We start from the raw sequence: 15,824 nt of genomic DNA on the forward strand, positions 1-15,824 counted from the left end.
CAATCACTAATGGCTGCGCTCTGCTCAACTGGCAATAAACTGATAGCACCTGCATCGTGTAAAGCAAAATGTTGCCATTTCCACTTTTCCTTCCAATCCCCCGCACCCCACCTCCAACAATTAGTGCAATACACCTATAATTCAATGAGACTGCACCCCCAAGCAGAAACAAACCTTTACGAGTCTCTCACATGCAAAAGAGAAGTTAATGTTTGCAACTGTCAAGATATGGCTCTGAAGGTGACCCGAGGGAATCTTCCAAAGGCTAACAGACAGGAAAAAGGAAATCGAGTGCACGGAGGAACAAGCATTTACAATGCAACGGTTTTGCCTTTGGAAAAGTTAGAGCTATTGGCATTGTAAATGACAATTTTTTTATTTATGTTTTCTTTTTGAAAACGATAAATAAATTGCATTGTCATTTACAATGCCAATAGCTTAATCTCTCGCAAATGCCACACACACCCACACCCACAGAGCCCCCCCCCACACACACCCACACAGAGCCCCCCCCCACACACCCACACAGAGCCCTCACACACACTGCGAGCCTCCCCACACACCCAGACAGAGCCCTCCACACACCCACACAGAGCCCCCCCACACACCCACACAGAGCCCCCCCACACAGAGTCCCCCCACACACCCACACAGAGCCCTCCACACACCCACACAGAGCCCTCCACACACCCACACAGAGCCCCCCACACACCCACACAGAGCCCTTCACACACCCACACAGAGCCCTCCACACACCCACACAGAGCCACCCACACAGAGCCCCCCACACACCCACAGAGAGCCCTCCACACACTACGAGCCCCCTGTGCAAGTTATACACTGTTGTTAGAGATGAACCGACCGCATAGGTAACCAACAGGTGTAAAAAGGACTTCAAAGGTGACCGACTGGGGAGAGAGATGATGATGTAGGAGTGAGAGAGAGAGGGATTGTGCAGATAAAAGAGGAGTGTGAAAAGGGTTGTACACAGCAAGAAGTCTGAGAGGGAGTGTGTAGATAATGGGTAGGTTTGGGTTTGCAAGAGATTAAGCTATTGGCAATGTAAATGACAATGCCATTTATTTATCTGTTTTCAAAACCAACACATAAATAAAAAATTTGTCATTTACAATGCCAATAGCTCTAACTTTTGCAAAGGCGAAACCGTTGCATTGTAAATGCTTGTTATTTTTGGTTTAACACTCCATCAGAGTGCATGTGTTTTCCAGCTCTCTCTGTAGTCTTTCCCTCCCCTCTCCCTGCCAAATACCTGCCGCCACTCTCTGTTTGCTCTCACCCTCTTTGCTGCTGGCTCCCTCACGCAAATGTACCTCTCCCTGCCCCCATGGTTGATGCTGCAGTCACCTGTGTGGGTTTGTCCCTCCTTCCCTTGTCTCCCGCATGTGCTTCTCCACCTACAGCTCATGTTGCGCTCTCTCCCTCTTATGCTCCCTAGTCACACCCTGATACTTCACCTCAACCCACTCCCTGCTGCACTTTTTTTTTAAATTCACATTTTTGGAAGAGCCAGGCAAATTGCTGCAGGTCCTCCACAAAAAGCGCATTTGCACACTTATAGTGTCAAAGTAGATCATTCACACAAACAAAATGTTGCCTGTATCATTCTGTAGCCACATGCATGCACTGTGACTCATGCACATGCCGACAGAATGAAGCTAGCACCAGCAGCGTCTTAGTTGTTGCATTGCACCTTCTTTTCTCTCTTTTTTTGGCAGATACAAAGAGCATTGGCAAAAGCTTTGCCATATCGAGGCTGTTCAGAATCGTCAAAAAGCATTGGGGACAAATCCAGTAGGTTCCAAAGATTAGAACAGTTGGCTTTGACAGTGCTTATTTTTAAACTAGTATTCAGCGTCCAGCTGGAGAAGACAGGCAGTAAGTACAGTAGTCGAGTGCCTCATTCAGTCTCCCTAGTGGTGGTAGCTGGCAAGTTGGCGGCAAGGCAAACAAATTATGATGGTCATTATGGTGCAGCAGGGGTAGCCCAGTTTTTGGGCCAGTGAGCCCAGTTCATCTGTCTGCCAATCAGGGTGTATGGAGCGGGACCGGGACGAAGAAGGACTGCGGGCGGAGGGAGGGGGGAAGAGCAGGACGGAAGGAGCTGCGGGCGGAGGGGAGGGGGGGAGCGGGACCGGGACGAAGAAGGACTGCGGGCGGAGGGAGGGGGGAAGAGCAGGACGGAAGGAGCTGCGGGCGGAGGGGAGGGGGGGGAGCGGGACCGGGACGAAGAAGGACTGCGGGCGGAGGGAGGGGGGAAGAGCAGGACGGAAGGAGCTGCGGGCGGAGGGGAGGGGGGGGGAGCGGGACCGGGACCTGGACGAAGATGCACATTCATTAACAAACACTCACCTCGACTTCCTCCAGCGGCGGTCAGCCGCGTAATGGGAAAAACAACCAAATTAAAAAAAAAAACGAAACTCCGCCCACCGCCGCGATGACGACATCGCAGAGGCGGAGAGGGAAAAAATGTCGGGAACGCCCCCGAATCTGGTCCGGCCTTTGACGGACAGATCCGGCTCCCAATGGCTAGCCTCCATTTATGGAGCTAGCCAATGGGAGGAGGGGGCGAGGAGGGGGCGGATACCCGACCCAAACAGAGAAACATAAGGATTTTGCTAGCGCATGCGTACTTCGTACGCATTGCCAGCAAAACCTAAAAAGCAGAGACTAGGAAATATAAAGCTTTACTGGAGGCAGGAGCTGAAAGAAGCCGGTACAGTCAGGATATGTGCGTTTCTACACAGAAAATGTTCGCTCCGACGGTACCAGGCATGTTGGTCAGTAGCAAGTTGGTAAATAGACTTTCCAATCACTAATGGCTAAGCTCTGCTCAACTGGGTGATAAACTTATAGCACCCACACCTTGTAAAGCAAAATGTTGCCATTTCCACTTTTCCTTCCGAATGAGTGCAAGACTCTTTACAATTCCGTGAGAGAGCACCCACAGGCAGAAACCCACGTCATCAGCCTCTCACACGCAAGAGCAAAGTTATTGTTTGCAACTGTTAAGGAAAAAAAACAAGCATTTGCAATGCAATAGGACTCGACCTATTGCATCGGAAACAGAAGGTACAAACAGGAGTGCGGGGAGGTGTGGGGGGGCGAGAAGGCACGGACTGAGGGGGGGGAGGTGGCACGGAAAGAAAATAGTACTCAAAGTAAAGGGGCCAGTAGCCATGGAAGGATACAAATGACGACATGGCCCTCAGGAGGAGGGACTAACACGCCTAAAACCAATCGGAAGGCAGCATTTAGGAATCAAGCCAATGAAAAAGATGATCGGAGAGTGGGCGGAGCTTCCACGCCATACTGAATACTGCATGCCTTGCAAAGCAAGCAGCACATGCGCGCTGCCGCTATAGGCTCGACCTAAATAGGCGTTACAGCTTTGTCATTGTGATTTTTCACTTTAAAAAAAAAAAGAAACACACAGACACTCTTTTGCCAGTCCCTCTTAAGCAATCAAGACGACTGCTTAATCTTAAAGACACATAGGCACTGCATGTGAGATGAATACTTACAGTCATTCACAGCCTATTCCCTGGGGCTGCAACTGATTGCAGAGCGGACGATTCCTCAGCCCCGAGGTCTGTGATGTCATCATCTCAGAAAACCAATAACCTCCTCGGCTAAGCTCCACCCCTTGATGACATTTTGTTAAAGTTGGCTCCGGGCTCTTAAGTAGGAAGCCATGCAGCACAGTGGACTTTCCGCCAATCAAGGACTGGAGCTAGCCTCCCTACCCATCCCCATCTTGTCACAGAGTAGGGTGGGATTAACGACCCCACCCCACTCTGTGACGAGAGTGAGAATGGTGGGATTTGAATCCACTGCACAAAATCCAGGTCACTCATTCCCACGTTTCACTGAGCGCGCCGAGTAACGAAAGTGATTCTGAACAGAAACTGGAGAAGAGTGCGAGCTGTCATGGAATTTGGCTAAACTATGTTATTGTAAGCCCATCACGCACCTCTTCAGTGCCTTTTTCAGCCAACTGAGCTGTTTTATCCCAGACATCCAAAGAAGGGAAGTTATAAATCCCACTACGGGCCTTCGGTCGGTATCTCAGACTGCAAGGCCTCGTAAGCAGTAGTGTCGGTGTTACTGTCTTTGTGTGCATGTGTAAGTATGTGTGTATGCTTGACCAGGTGTTAAAGTTTAGGTGTATGCATGTAATTAGAAAGGCTGCCTGTGATGTATTCTCCAGGGGTTGGCAAGGCCCGAGACTGGGTGCCTGTGCAGGAGTAGCCCCAGTTTAGTCTGTTTATGTAAATCGTGGCAGTGGTCTCCCGAGGTGGATTCCATATCTACTGCTTCATCAATACAAGGCGTGTTAGGAATGGGAGGCTTGGCTCGCGCTCCCTCTGACCTGCAAGGACTATGATTTATGACTGCAAAGTCAGGGAGAAGGCCTGTCTGTGAAGTGGAGCCTGACGACCAGATGAAGGCGGGACAAACACAGCCATCACCTGCAATGTTGGGTAATTGCATGTATCGGTTTCATTTCATAAAACTTAAGATGGATTCAACACTGTGTGCGAATTATGGCGCACATTACAGCTTAACTTGGGCCTGTAGGTGGGATGAATGTGGTGCCCCAATGGCTGTTATCGATTATATAGCCTGCAAAACATGTAAAGAAAAGAGGATAGACGACGCATTGCAGGAGAGTGGGTTGTGTGAATGAAGTTTAAAACAACATTACTGACATTTTAGATATGTTTACTTTACAATTCTGAGGTTTCATTAAGTCAATCAATCAATCAATCATGCCATTTGTATAGCGCACTACTCACCCGGGAGGGTCTCAAGGCGCTAGGGGGGAGGGGTATGCTACTGCTCGAACAGCCAGGTCTTGAGTTGTTTACTGAAGGCGAGATGGTCCTGGGTCAGCCGAAGGTGGATGGGGAGGGAGTTCCAAGTCTTGGCAGCCAGGTAAGAGAAGGATCTTCCTCCGGCGGTGGCTCTTCGGATGCGTGGTACGGCTGCGAGGGCGAGGCTGGTGGACCGTAGCTGGCGGGTGGGTGTGTAGAAGGTCAGGCAGTCGTTGAGGTACTTGGGGCCCAGGTCATGGAGAGACTTGTGTGCGTGGGTGAGGAGCCGGAACGTGATCCTCTTGTCGACGGTGAGCCAGTGCAGGTTCCTCAGGTGGCTGGAGATGTGGCTGCGTCGGGGGACATCCAGGATGAGTCGGGCGGAGGCGTTCTGGATGCGCTGGAGTCTTTTCTGTAGCTTGGCTGTGGTTCCGGCGTAGAGGGCATTTCCGTAGTCCAGTCGGCTGGTGACGAGTGCCTGGGTGACAGTCTTCCTGGTCTCGGTCGGGATCCAGCGGAAGATCTTGCGAAGCATACGCAGGGTGTTGAAGCACGATGAGGAGACGGCGTTGACTTGTCTGGTCATCGAGAGGGAGGGGTCCAGGATGAAGCCCAGGTTGCGTGCGTGGTCGGTTGGCTTGGGTGCGGTGCCCAGGGCTGGGGGCCACCAGGAGTCGTCCCAGGCGGAGGGCGAAGATCCCAGGATGAGGACTTCCGTCTTGTCCGAGTTCAGTTTCAGGCGGCTGTCCTTCATCCACTCGGCAACGTCTTTCATCCCTTCGTGTAGGCAGGTTCTGGCGGTGTCGGGGTCTCTGGTGAGGGAGAGGATCAGCTGGGTGTCGTCGGCGTAAGAGATGATTTTGAGGTTGTGCTGGCGTGCGATGGCTGCGAGAGGTTTCATGTAGATGTTGAAGAGGGTGGGGCTGAGTGAAGATCCTTGCGGGACGCCGCAGATGACTTCGGTGGCCTCGGAGCGAAACGGGGGGAGGCGAACTCTCTGTGTTCTTCCGGCGAGGAACGAGATGATCCACTCCAGTGCCTTCTCTTGGATACCGATGTTGCTGAGGCGCTGGACTAGGGTGCGGTGGCAGACCGTGTCGAACGCAGCGGAGAGGTCCAGGAGGATGAGGGCCACTGTTTCCCCCTTGTCGAGCAGGGTCCGGATGTCGTCGGTGGCTGCGATGAGGGCGGTCTCGGTGCTGTGGTTGGCTCTGAAGCCAGACTGCGAGGGGTCGAGTGATCCGTTCGTCTCGAGGAAGGCGGTCAGCTGTCTGTTGACGATCTTCTCGATGACTTTAGCAGGAAAAGGGAGGAGCGGGATGGGGCGGAAGTTTTTGAGATCGGTGGGGTCCGCTGTAGGTTTTTTCAGGAGGGCGCTGATCTCGGCGTGCTTCCAGCTCTCCGGGAAGGTGGCGGTGTTGAAGGAGGCGTTGATGATGTTCCGGAGTTGGGGTGCGATGGTGGAGTCGGCCTTTTTGAAGACGTGGTGTGGGCAGGGGTCGGTCGGTGATCCGGAGTGGATGGTGTTCATCGTGCGGGCTGTGTCTTCGGTGGTCACCGTGGTCCAGGTGCGAAGGGTGGCGGTGGGGGGCGTTGGTTCGACGGTTGGGTGCGTGGGTGGGGCACCGAAGCTGTTGTGGATGTCGGCGATCTTGCGGTGGAAGAACGAGGCGAGGGAGTCGCAGAGGTCTTGTGACGGAGTGATGTCGTTGGTGCCGGTGCTGGGGTTGGAGAACTCCTTGACGATAGTGAAGAGCTCTTTGCTGTCGTGGGCGTTGTTGTCCAGTCGTTCCTTCAGGGATTTCTTCTTGGTGGTGCGGATGAGCTGGTGGTGCTTGCGGGTAGCGTGTTTCAGGGCGGTCATGTTGTCGGTGGTCCGGTTGAGGAGCCAGGCTTTCTCGAGGGTGCGGCAGGTCTTCTTGGAGTCCTTGAGGTCGTCGGTGAACCAGGATGCCTTCTTGCTTCTGGGTCTGCTGGGAGGGTTCTTTAGTGGCGCGAGGTCGTCGGCGCAGGCGGTCAGCCACTGTGTGAAGTTGCGGGCTGCTTCGTTGGGGTCCGTTGTGTTGGCGGGTGGGCTCTGGCTGAGGGAGGTGGTGAGCTGGTCTGCGGTGATCTTGCTCCAATTCCTGTGAGGTACCTGTTGCGGGTGGTGGTGGGTCGTGGATCTTTTGAAGCTGAAGTGGACGCAGCTGTGGTCAGTCCAGTGGAGTCCGGTGGCGTGGCTGAAGGTGATGTACTTGCTGGATGAGAAGACGGGATCAAGCGTGTGGCCGGCGTAGTGGGTGGGGGTGTTGACCAGTTGCTTGAGTCCGAGCTTGGTGAGGTTTTCCAGCAGGGCGGTGGTGTTGCGGTCCTTGTTGTTCTCCAGGTGGAAGTTGAGGTCCCCGAGGAGGATGTAGTCAGTGGAGGGGAGGGCGTGCGGGCTGATGAAGTCTGTGATGTCTTCGCTGAATTGTGTGCGTGGTCCCGGGGGTCTGTAGACGAGGGTGCCTCTGAGGGTCGTCTTAGGGTCGGTGTGAATCTGGAAGTGGAGATGTTCGGCTGCGGCAAAGGAGTCGTTGGCGTCGGTCGTGATGCGGATGGTGTTCCTGTGGATGATGGCGATGCCACCTCCGGTCTGGTTGATGCGGTCCCTCCTGATGATCTTGTACCCGTCCGGGATGGCGATGGCGATGTCGGGTGCAGAGGAGGCGTTCATCCAGGTTTCCGTGAGGAAGGCGACGTCCGGTGATGTAGCGTCGAGGAGGTTCCAGAGTTCCACGGTGTGTCTGTGGACGGAGCGGGTGTTGATCAGGATGCACTTGAGGTGGTTGCTGCTGGTGTTTGTCTTGGCGGGTGCGGGGCAGGTTCGGAGGCAGGTGAACTTGCAGGTGCAGCAGGTGAAGGGTCCGTGGGTGCGTCTCGGGGTGGCTCGGCAGCAGGCGTGGGTCCGGCCGGCATTGAGTGCGTTGAGAGTGGCGGCGTCGTAGGTCAGTCGGGTCGTCTTGCCTCGGCGGGGAGGGCCAGGGGTCCTGGCGCTGGGCGCGGGCCAGGCGCGGACGGGCGCAGACGGGCTTACCTTTGGCGCACCTTCGGCGCTCATTCGGTGCTCATTCGGTGCTCTCGCTGCGCGCGTCCGCTGCACGGTCGCTCTGGGGGCGTCATAAGTAAGGAGCCGGGAGGGAGGAGCAGCTGGGTGGCGGGAGCGGGGCGGCGAATGGAATCACAGGGGGGCGAAGGCATCTGCAGGCAGGAGGCGGCAAAGGCAGGCAGGAGCGGCAGCAGTGAGTGGGGTGACCAAGCCCTGTGGAGGGCTGAGCGGTCACACTCTGTGGTCCCCTACGGTCCCCTTAAGTAAGGAGCCGGGAGGGAGGAGCAGCTGGGTGGCGGGAGAGGGGCGGCGAATGGAATCACAGGGGGGCGGGGCCGCAGGGAGGCAGCGCCGGGAAATTCCAAGAAGCAGCGGGCAGCGGGAAATTCCCAGGAGTAGCGGGAAATTCCCAGGAGCAGCGGGAAATTCCCAGGAGCAGCGGGCAGCGAGCGAAGGAATCTGCAGGCAGGAGGCGGCAAAGGCAGGCAGGAGCGGCAGCAGTGAGTGGGGCGACCAAGCCCTGTGGAGGGCTGAGCGGTCAGGGTATGTGTTACATTAAAAAGTTGCTGCTTTAGTACTATAGGAACAATTTACACGGTGTGACCAAATAGCCCGAAATACTAAAAAGGGCCTTTCTCTTGCATGTGATGAGAATAGGAGTACACATCATTTTACATTTCACAAGACAGGCCAATCTTTGTCCCCCATTGCTTGTTGAGGTAACTGGGGCAGTACTATGAACATTATACAACTGGGAAATACTTGTTGGAATGTGCCCCAAATGTCTTACCATATGCTGAAACCAGGATTTTCTTCTTAAATGTGCACCAACTGAAGACAAATGTAATATATGGATGTGTAACAGTTACGATAGGTCTTGTAAACAATATTTAAGTACATAATTCATAGAAATATGAATGCAGCTGTGCAAATGGACTCAGCAAACCAGTTTTTGATGAGGCACAAGTTATCTGTGGTACTGCCGCCTCAGAATATTAGTGGCAGAGAAAAATTGTGTATTCAGGGAATCTGGCCACATTAATGCAGTGGCATATGATTTTTATTTTTTAGACTTACAATGTGGCAGAGTTGTGCATGCAATGAAAAATAAGGACAAAATGAAATACAGCACTGAGAAACATCAGCAAGAGGCAGCAACCTCTGATCTGCTCTCCATTGTTGATGGCACGGTCAATGCTTTTTAGCTTCGAGGCACTTGCTGCTGTTCACCTCACCACTTCTAAAGCCCACCAGCCGCCACTGCTACAGAGTCGACCTGTACCGTAGTCTGGTGAATAGAAACAAGGATAAAACACAGAAGAAGAGCTGGCAAGATCATTGGTGCGATCATTTGGATCGGATGTGTATTTCCTTCTTATCCCACAGTCAAAAGGTGATGCATTTTTCTCCAAAACAACGCAATCACATATTTCAATGTAAGGGTACACTTCAAAAAATGAAATGTAGATAATCTGAAAAATTAAATGTATATAATAAAAAATATGTATTTTTAAAGGCACTGTAGCAAGTCCCTCATTTATTCAGAGGGTGTGGCAGGTGCACTGGCTAGTACGTATGTCTATAACATATATAATTTGCAAATTCCTAACCAAACACAAAACGCACATTTCAGGCCAGTAGTTCAAAGGGAAGTTTACAGAAAGTTTAGCAAAATGTTCTGAATGATTTCTTTGAACATGTATAAATGTTGAGGCCAGTATTGTGAAAGTGTAATGTGCGTGAGAGTCCAAAGATATGACACGGACCTGGTCCTTGCACAGAAATGACTGTTTGTCTACTCACTGCCATATATAAAAACACAAAATCTAAAGATAGGCATTCCAATCTCAAACCCCCCCCTCCATCCGATCCCACTAACAAAAATAAATAATCAAAGCAGACATGTTGTGCCACAGAACAAGGCTGAGAGAATCAACTGACCTCCCCACAAGGGGTCTCGAGGTTTAACATTTCATGCTACACTAGCTCAACTGCAAATAATTTCCTCCCCTTATAAAAAATTAAATTAAAGCGCACTAAAATAGAATGTGTGCTCCTTCAGGAGTAGTGGCAGCCGGCACAGGTAAGAGCGGTGGGCAGGTTGGGGGGAGGAGTCATCGAAAGACAATGAGACAGTTGAAATTAAGTTAAAATAATATTAAAACCACTTACCTTGCACTCGCAGCATCGCCGAGTCAGTGATGCGGTGAGCGCAAGGTAAGTGGCTTTATTTATTTTTTATCTAATTTTACCTATCAAGTCATCTGTCAACTTCCCTCCCTGCCCCTGCCCCTGCCACACCACTCTTACCTGTGCATGCCGCCACTGTTCAGGAGCACATACATTCAAATTGAGTTAACGAACAAGAGCCCAGCAGTTTTATCCCAACAGTCACACTCTATCTAAAGTGCCTTCTGAGTTCCCAAGTGACTTCGTGCCCTCGTTCCAGTATCACATCACCAAGTGGGTTCACACAGCTTAGTATACTATCAGCAGAGTCTCCTTCCCAAAACCATCCCTTCCTTTCCCAGGCAGCTTCTCTGCACTACTGAATAAACTTTCATGGTCGTAATACTCGCCTACGCTGATGGCGAAATTGCTCTATTGCAGTGCTTAAACTTTTTCGAACCACGACCCACATATTAGAACAACAAACTTTCGTGGCTAACCTAGCTGGTATGGATATGAGGCAGGTTATTATTTAATGTACTAGAACATCGTGTGAGAGTTCATTTTCAATAGAAATGGTCACTAAATTTGCACAGACATTCAGTTTAATAAATGAAACTATACTGCACATAAACGATAATGTGTGGAAATCGGGTCTGAGCGAACGCGTGTAATTTGTGGGTCACCAACTAAAGTGTCTTGATCTGTTCTGATCCTATTTAAATATTTGTTTCCCCATACTTGAAAACTACAAAAAAACACGCTTACTTTTGCTTTCCTAACATGTACAGTTCATTTACAAGTATTTATATTTTTTTGTGTGTTAGGAAAAAATTACATACTGCAGCTTTCCTTTCACATTTTGTGCATCCCATCAGGATTGTCACATAATTCACTTTGTTTTTCTTTCTCTGACTGCGAAGTGAGGGGAGTTTGGAAACACCAGTCTCCCTGTTAAACAAGCATTTGAAATGTGAGGGGGGTGGGTGCACACTGCCTCACAATCCAGCACTCAGTTTGCCCCATGCACCATAATAAATGCAGTGCATGACACCACTTTCTTCCGTGTCAGGCTTTAGTTTTTCACCCTTGTTGGTGCAGCCCACCCCACTCCTATTTGAAAAGGCTCTCTTGAGCCAATGCATTGTCGAGCTCTGGTTGATGCACCTGCGCCCAGCGAGTGGTACTGAGACCTGAGAAGACTTTGGGCAGCATCTCCAGCACCCCCAAAAAAGTGTTGCTCTCAACTGAAGAAGGACAATTATCCTGAAACACGTGTCTAGAGATACACAGCACTGGCTGCACCAACAAGGGTGAAAAACTAAAGCCTGACACCGAAGAAAGTGTTATCATGCACTGAGTTTCTTATGATGCATCGGGACAAACCGAGTGCTGGAGTGTGAGGCAGTGTGCGCCCACCCCCCTCCTATTTGAAAAGGCTCCCTTGAGCCAACGAGCTGACGAGCTCTGGTTGATGCACCTGCGCCCAGCCAGTGGTACTGAGACCTGAGAAGACTTTGGGCAGCATCTTCAGCACCCCCAAAAAAGTGTTGCTCTCTACTGAAGAAGGACAATTATCCTGAAACACGTGTCTAGAGATACATAGCACTGGCTGCACCAACAAGGGTGAAAAACTAAAGCCCGACACCAAAGAAAGTGTTATCATGCACTGCATTTATTATGATGCATCAGGGCAAACTCAGTGCTGGAGTGTGAGGCAGTGTGCGCCCACCCTCCTCAAAGCATTTGAAATGTAATCAGTCTCATGTTTGTTTGATTTAAAGATATTACCATTGTAAAAGGCAATGTCTTTTACCTGTGTGTTATGGAGTATTTGTATGTGGTGTGTAGTGGAATTATGTGGGTTGGATGGGATTAGTTAGTTGTGTAATTGTGTGGCATGGAATTGTGTGATTTGAGTGGATTTGTGCTGTGAAATTATCTGGCATGGTGCGTTGTGGAATTATGTGGATAGTAATAGTGTGGTATTGGGTGTACTTGAATTATGTGGAGTGGGATTGTGTGTGATGGAGGGTAATTATGTGGAATGGTATTTTGTGTTGTGGAGTGGTATGTAGTGGAGTTTAATTATGTGGTGTGCTGCTGAATTTTGTGACACGATCTGTAACTGTGTGGTGTGGATTGGATGTATGTGGTGTGTTGTGTAATTGTGTTGATTTGTATTATGTGGTTTGGTGTTGAATTATGTGGTGTGGTTTGGAAATGTGTGGCGGTGAATTGTGTGACGTGGAACAGTGCTGTTAGCTTTGCGTTTGAGAGCTATTGGCATTGTTAATGTGTTTTAGCCATGTGTTATGGAGTGGATTGGCTGTATGTGGTGTGGATTGCAATTATGTGTGTTGGGGTGGAATGTTTTTTTGTGTAACAGTGTGGTTTTGAATTGTGGGGTGTTGAGTGAAGTTGTGTGTACTGAAATTATGTGTCATGGAATTATGTAGATAGAAATGATGTGCCATTGAGTGTATTAGAATTATGTGGAGGGGGAGTGAGTGTCATGGAGTGGCATGTAGTGGAGTGGAATTTTGTGGTGTTCAATTTCGCGCCACAATGTGGAATTATGTGTTGTGAATTGGATATATGTGGTGTGGAGTGGAATTGTGTTGTGTAGTTGAATTATGTGGTTTTGTGTAGAATTATGTGGTGTGAAATGGAATTTTGTGGAGTTGAATTGTGTGGCATGGAACTGTGCAGCATTCAGTGAAATTATGTTGAGTTCAATTATTGTGGTATGGTGTGGAGTGTATGTGGACTTTTATGTGGCATAGAGTGGATTTATGAGGGGTGTATTTATGTGGTATTGGGTAGAGTGGGGTTGAACTGTGTTGCTTAGTGGTATCAAGAGGAGTGTAAATATGTTGCATGGTGTTATACCGTGTTCTGGCTGAATCATGATTGTATTGTTACGTCACCGGCATCCAATTCAATACCTATAATAACTTCTCAAGAATGCCGATTGCAGTACTAATCGCCATCAAGAGTTAAAAGCCAGTCATAAGAAAATAAAGCAAATTATGAAAGGAACAAACGGAAAAATAAAGCCTAGAGTATTAATATACTATGTAAAAGTAGGGAATTTCTCCTTTTATTTCACTATTTTCAAAGAAAAACAGATAGCTGCCAGTCTTATGGTAAGTGAAAAAATAATGTGCATCAAGTCTCAGCACATGATTTATCACTCAAAAATCACCTTTAAATATATTTTGGAAATTCAACAATTTTTCTCTAAAGATCAGCTTACGAGCTATAAAAATATACACATTTTCATCTTTGAATAATTCATTTTGTTACACATGTTAATTTAAACAAACATTTCCCATTTAAAAGGCTGGGATGCACACAGGAGGGCTACTGACAGGTAGCTGCAGAGCTACTCTTTCGGAGAAGTCTTATGTAAAACTGTATAAAGATACAATAGTTTACCGATGGGAACACATTCACTTTAATTCACCATCATTATAATTAAAGCAACGCTACATAACCATATAATTATTCCTTAGAAATCATCATCTCACTAACAAGACTTTGCACCTCCCTTAAGTCTTGTAAGTCTTCAAAAAAGTTACCTGAAACACATCCCACCAGATGTAGAGCATTAGTTCCAACTATGGGAGAATGACATTAAATCTCAACACACAGTGGGAAAGGTGATTCATTTTGGGGTCCCCTCAACTCAAGGTGAGGACCCAGAAGATGTCATAGAAAGGAGAAGCATGCCGTGCGTAATGATTTTGTGGTGGTCCCATCGTATTAGGACCATCTCAGGCTGAGTTAAGGGCAAAAATGTGTTTTGAAAAAAGGTCCCGCAAAGCATTATCGGGCAAGTTTCTGTAGTGCAGTGAATATTATAGTACTGGCCCCCTGCTGAGCAACTGTTTGCAACTTTTTTACCATACTTTGCACATTACTCTATGAAAAGTGCTCTGTTGATCTTGTCCATTCTTTTCCATGATTATATATATATATATATATATATATATATATGTGTTATACCAAGTGCCCTGAAGCTTAGAAGCTCACTCGAAATCCCTCTACCATCCGGCTCTTTCACGTACAGCCTGCGCTCTGTTCCACGTATTTATACAGGATGCCTATGCGTTTCAGGGTTTCCACTACCCCTTCTTCCTGGGCCAAACAAACAACAGCATTTCAACTTGTTCATGCTTGCATTTCCGGTTTTATTCAATTGCAGGTAACGTGTGCATTTTTAAAATCATTACAATGCATGATGGGACATAGAGTTTCTTAGTTAAGTTCAAATGCGTAGTCCGTGATTATTAAGTTCATCATTACCTTAAGTAGGTTTGTGTCACAGTTTGGCAGGTTTCGTTAAGCACTGAGTGACTTGCAGTTCCAATTTTGATAAGTTCAAAGTTGCCGCCTCGCCAGCTGGTTGCAAGTACTTTCCAAACTGGCAATGGTGCTGCTTACCACGGCCAGGCCGCCACGTAGAAATGTGTTATACCAAGTGCCCTGAAGCTTAGAAGCCCACTCGAAATCACTCTACCATCCGGCTCTTTCACGTGCCGCCTGCGCTCTGTTCCACGTATTTATACAGGATGCCTACGCGTTTCAGGGTTTCCACTACCCCTTCTTCCTGGGCCAAACAAACAACAGCATTTCAACTTGTTCATGCTTGCATTTCCGGTTTTATTCAATTGCAGGTAACGTGTGCATTTTTAAAATCATTACAATGCATGATGGGACATAGAGTTTCTTAGTTAAGTTCAAATGCGTAGTCCGTGATTATTAAGTTCATCATTACCTTAAGTAGGTTTGTGTCACAGTTTGGCAGGTTTCGTTAGGCACTGAGTGACTTGCAGTTCCAATTTTGATAAGTTCAAAGTTGCCGCCTCGCCAGCTGGTTGCAAGTATTTTCCAAACTGGCAATGGTGCTGCTTCCCACGGCCAGGCCGCCGCGTAGAAATGTGTTATACCAAGTGCCCTGAAGCTTAGAACCTCACTCGAAATCACTCTACCATCCGGCTCTTTCACGTGCAGCCTGCGCTCTGTTCCACGTATTTATACAGGATGCCTACGCGTTTCAGGGTTTCCACTACCCCTTCTTCCTGGGCCAAACAAACAACAGCATTTCAACTTGTTCATGCTTGCATTTCCGGTTTTATTCAATTGCAGCTAACGTGTGCATTTTTAAAATCATTACAATGCATGATGGGACATAGAGTTTCTTAGTTAAGTTCAAATGCGTAGTCCGTGATTATTAAGTTCATCATTACCTTAAGTAGGTTTGTGTCACAGTTTGGAGGTTTCGTTAAGCACTGAGTGACTTGCAGTTCCAATTTTGATAAGTTCAAAGTTGCAGCCTCGCCAGCTGGTTGCAAGTATTTTCCAAACTGGCAATGGTGCTGCTTCCCACGGCCAGGCCGCCGCGTAGAAATATGTTATACCAAGTGCCCTGAAGCTTAGAGGCTCACTCGAAATCACTCTACCATCCGGCTCTTTCACGTGCAGCCTGCGCTCTGTTCCACGTATTTATACAGGATGCCTACGCGTTTCAGGGTTTCCACTACCCCTTCTTCCTGGGCCAAACAAACAACAGCATTTCAACTTGTTCATGCTTGCATTTCCGGTTTTATTCAATTGCAGGTAACGTGTGCATTTTTAAAATCATTACAATGCATGATGGGACATAGAGTTTCTTAGTTAAGTTCAAATGCGTAGTCCGTGATTATTAAGTTCATCATTACCTTAAGTAGGTTTGTGTCACAGTT

The 15,824-nt window shown here is 48.5% G+C and overlaps 1 protein-coding gene across 4 annotated transcripts in view; it reads right to left on the reverse strand.

The window, feature by feature from the left end:
- RAB27A (RAB27A, member RAS oncogene family) overlaps positions 1-15,824 on the reverse strand; it is a 533,740-nt gene that overhangs the window by 163,133 nt on the left and 354,783 nt on the right. The gene's annotated exons all lie outside the window — the stretch shown is intronic.

Source organism: Lissotriton helveticus, chromosome 3_2 (assembly GCF_964261635.1).
Source record: "Lissotriton helveticus chromosome 3_2, aLisHel1.1, whole genome shotgun sequence".
In the NCBI taxonomy this organism is placed as follows: domain Eukaryota; kingdom Metazoa; phylum Chordata; class Amphibia; order Caudata; family Salamandridae; genus Lissotriton; species Lissotriton helveticus.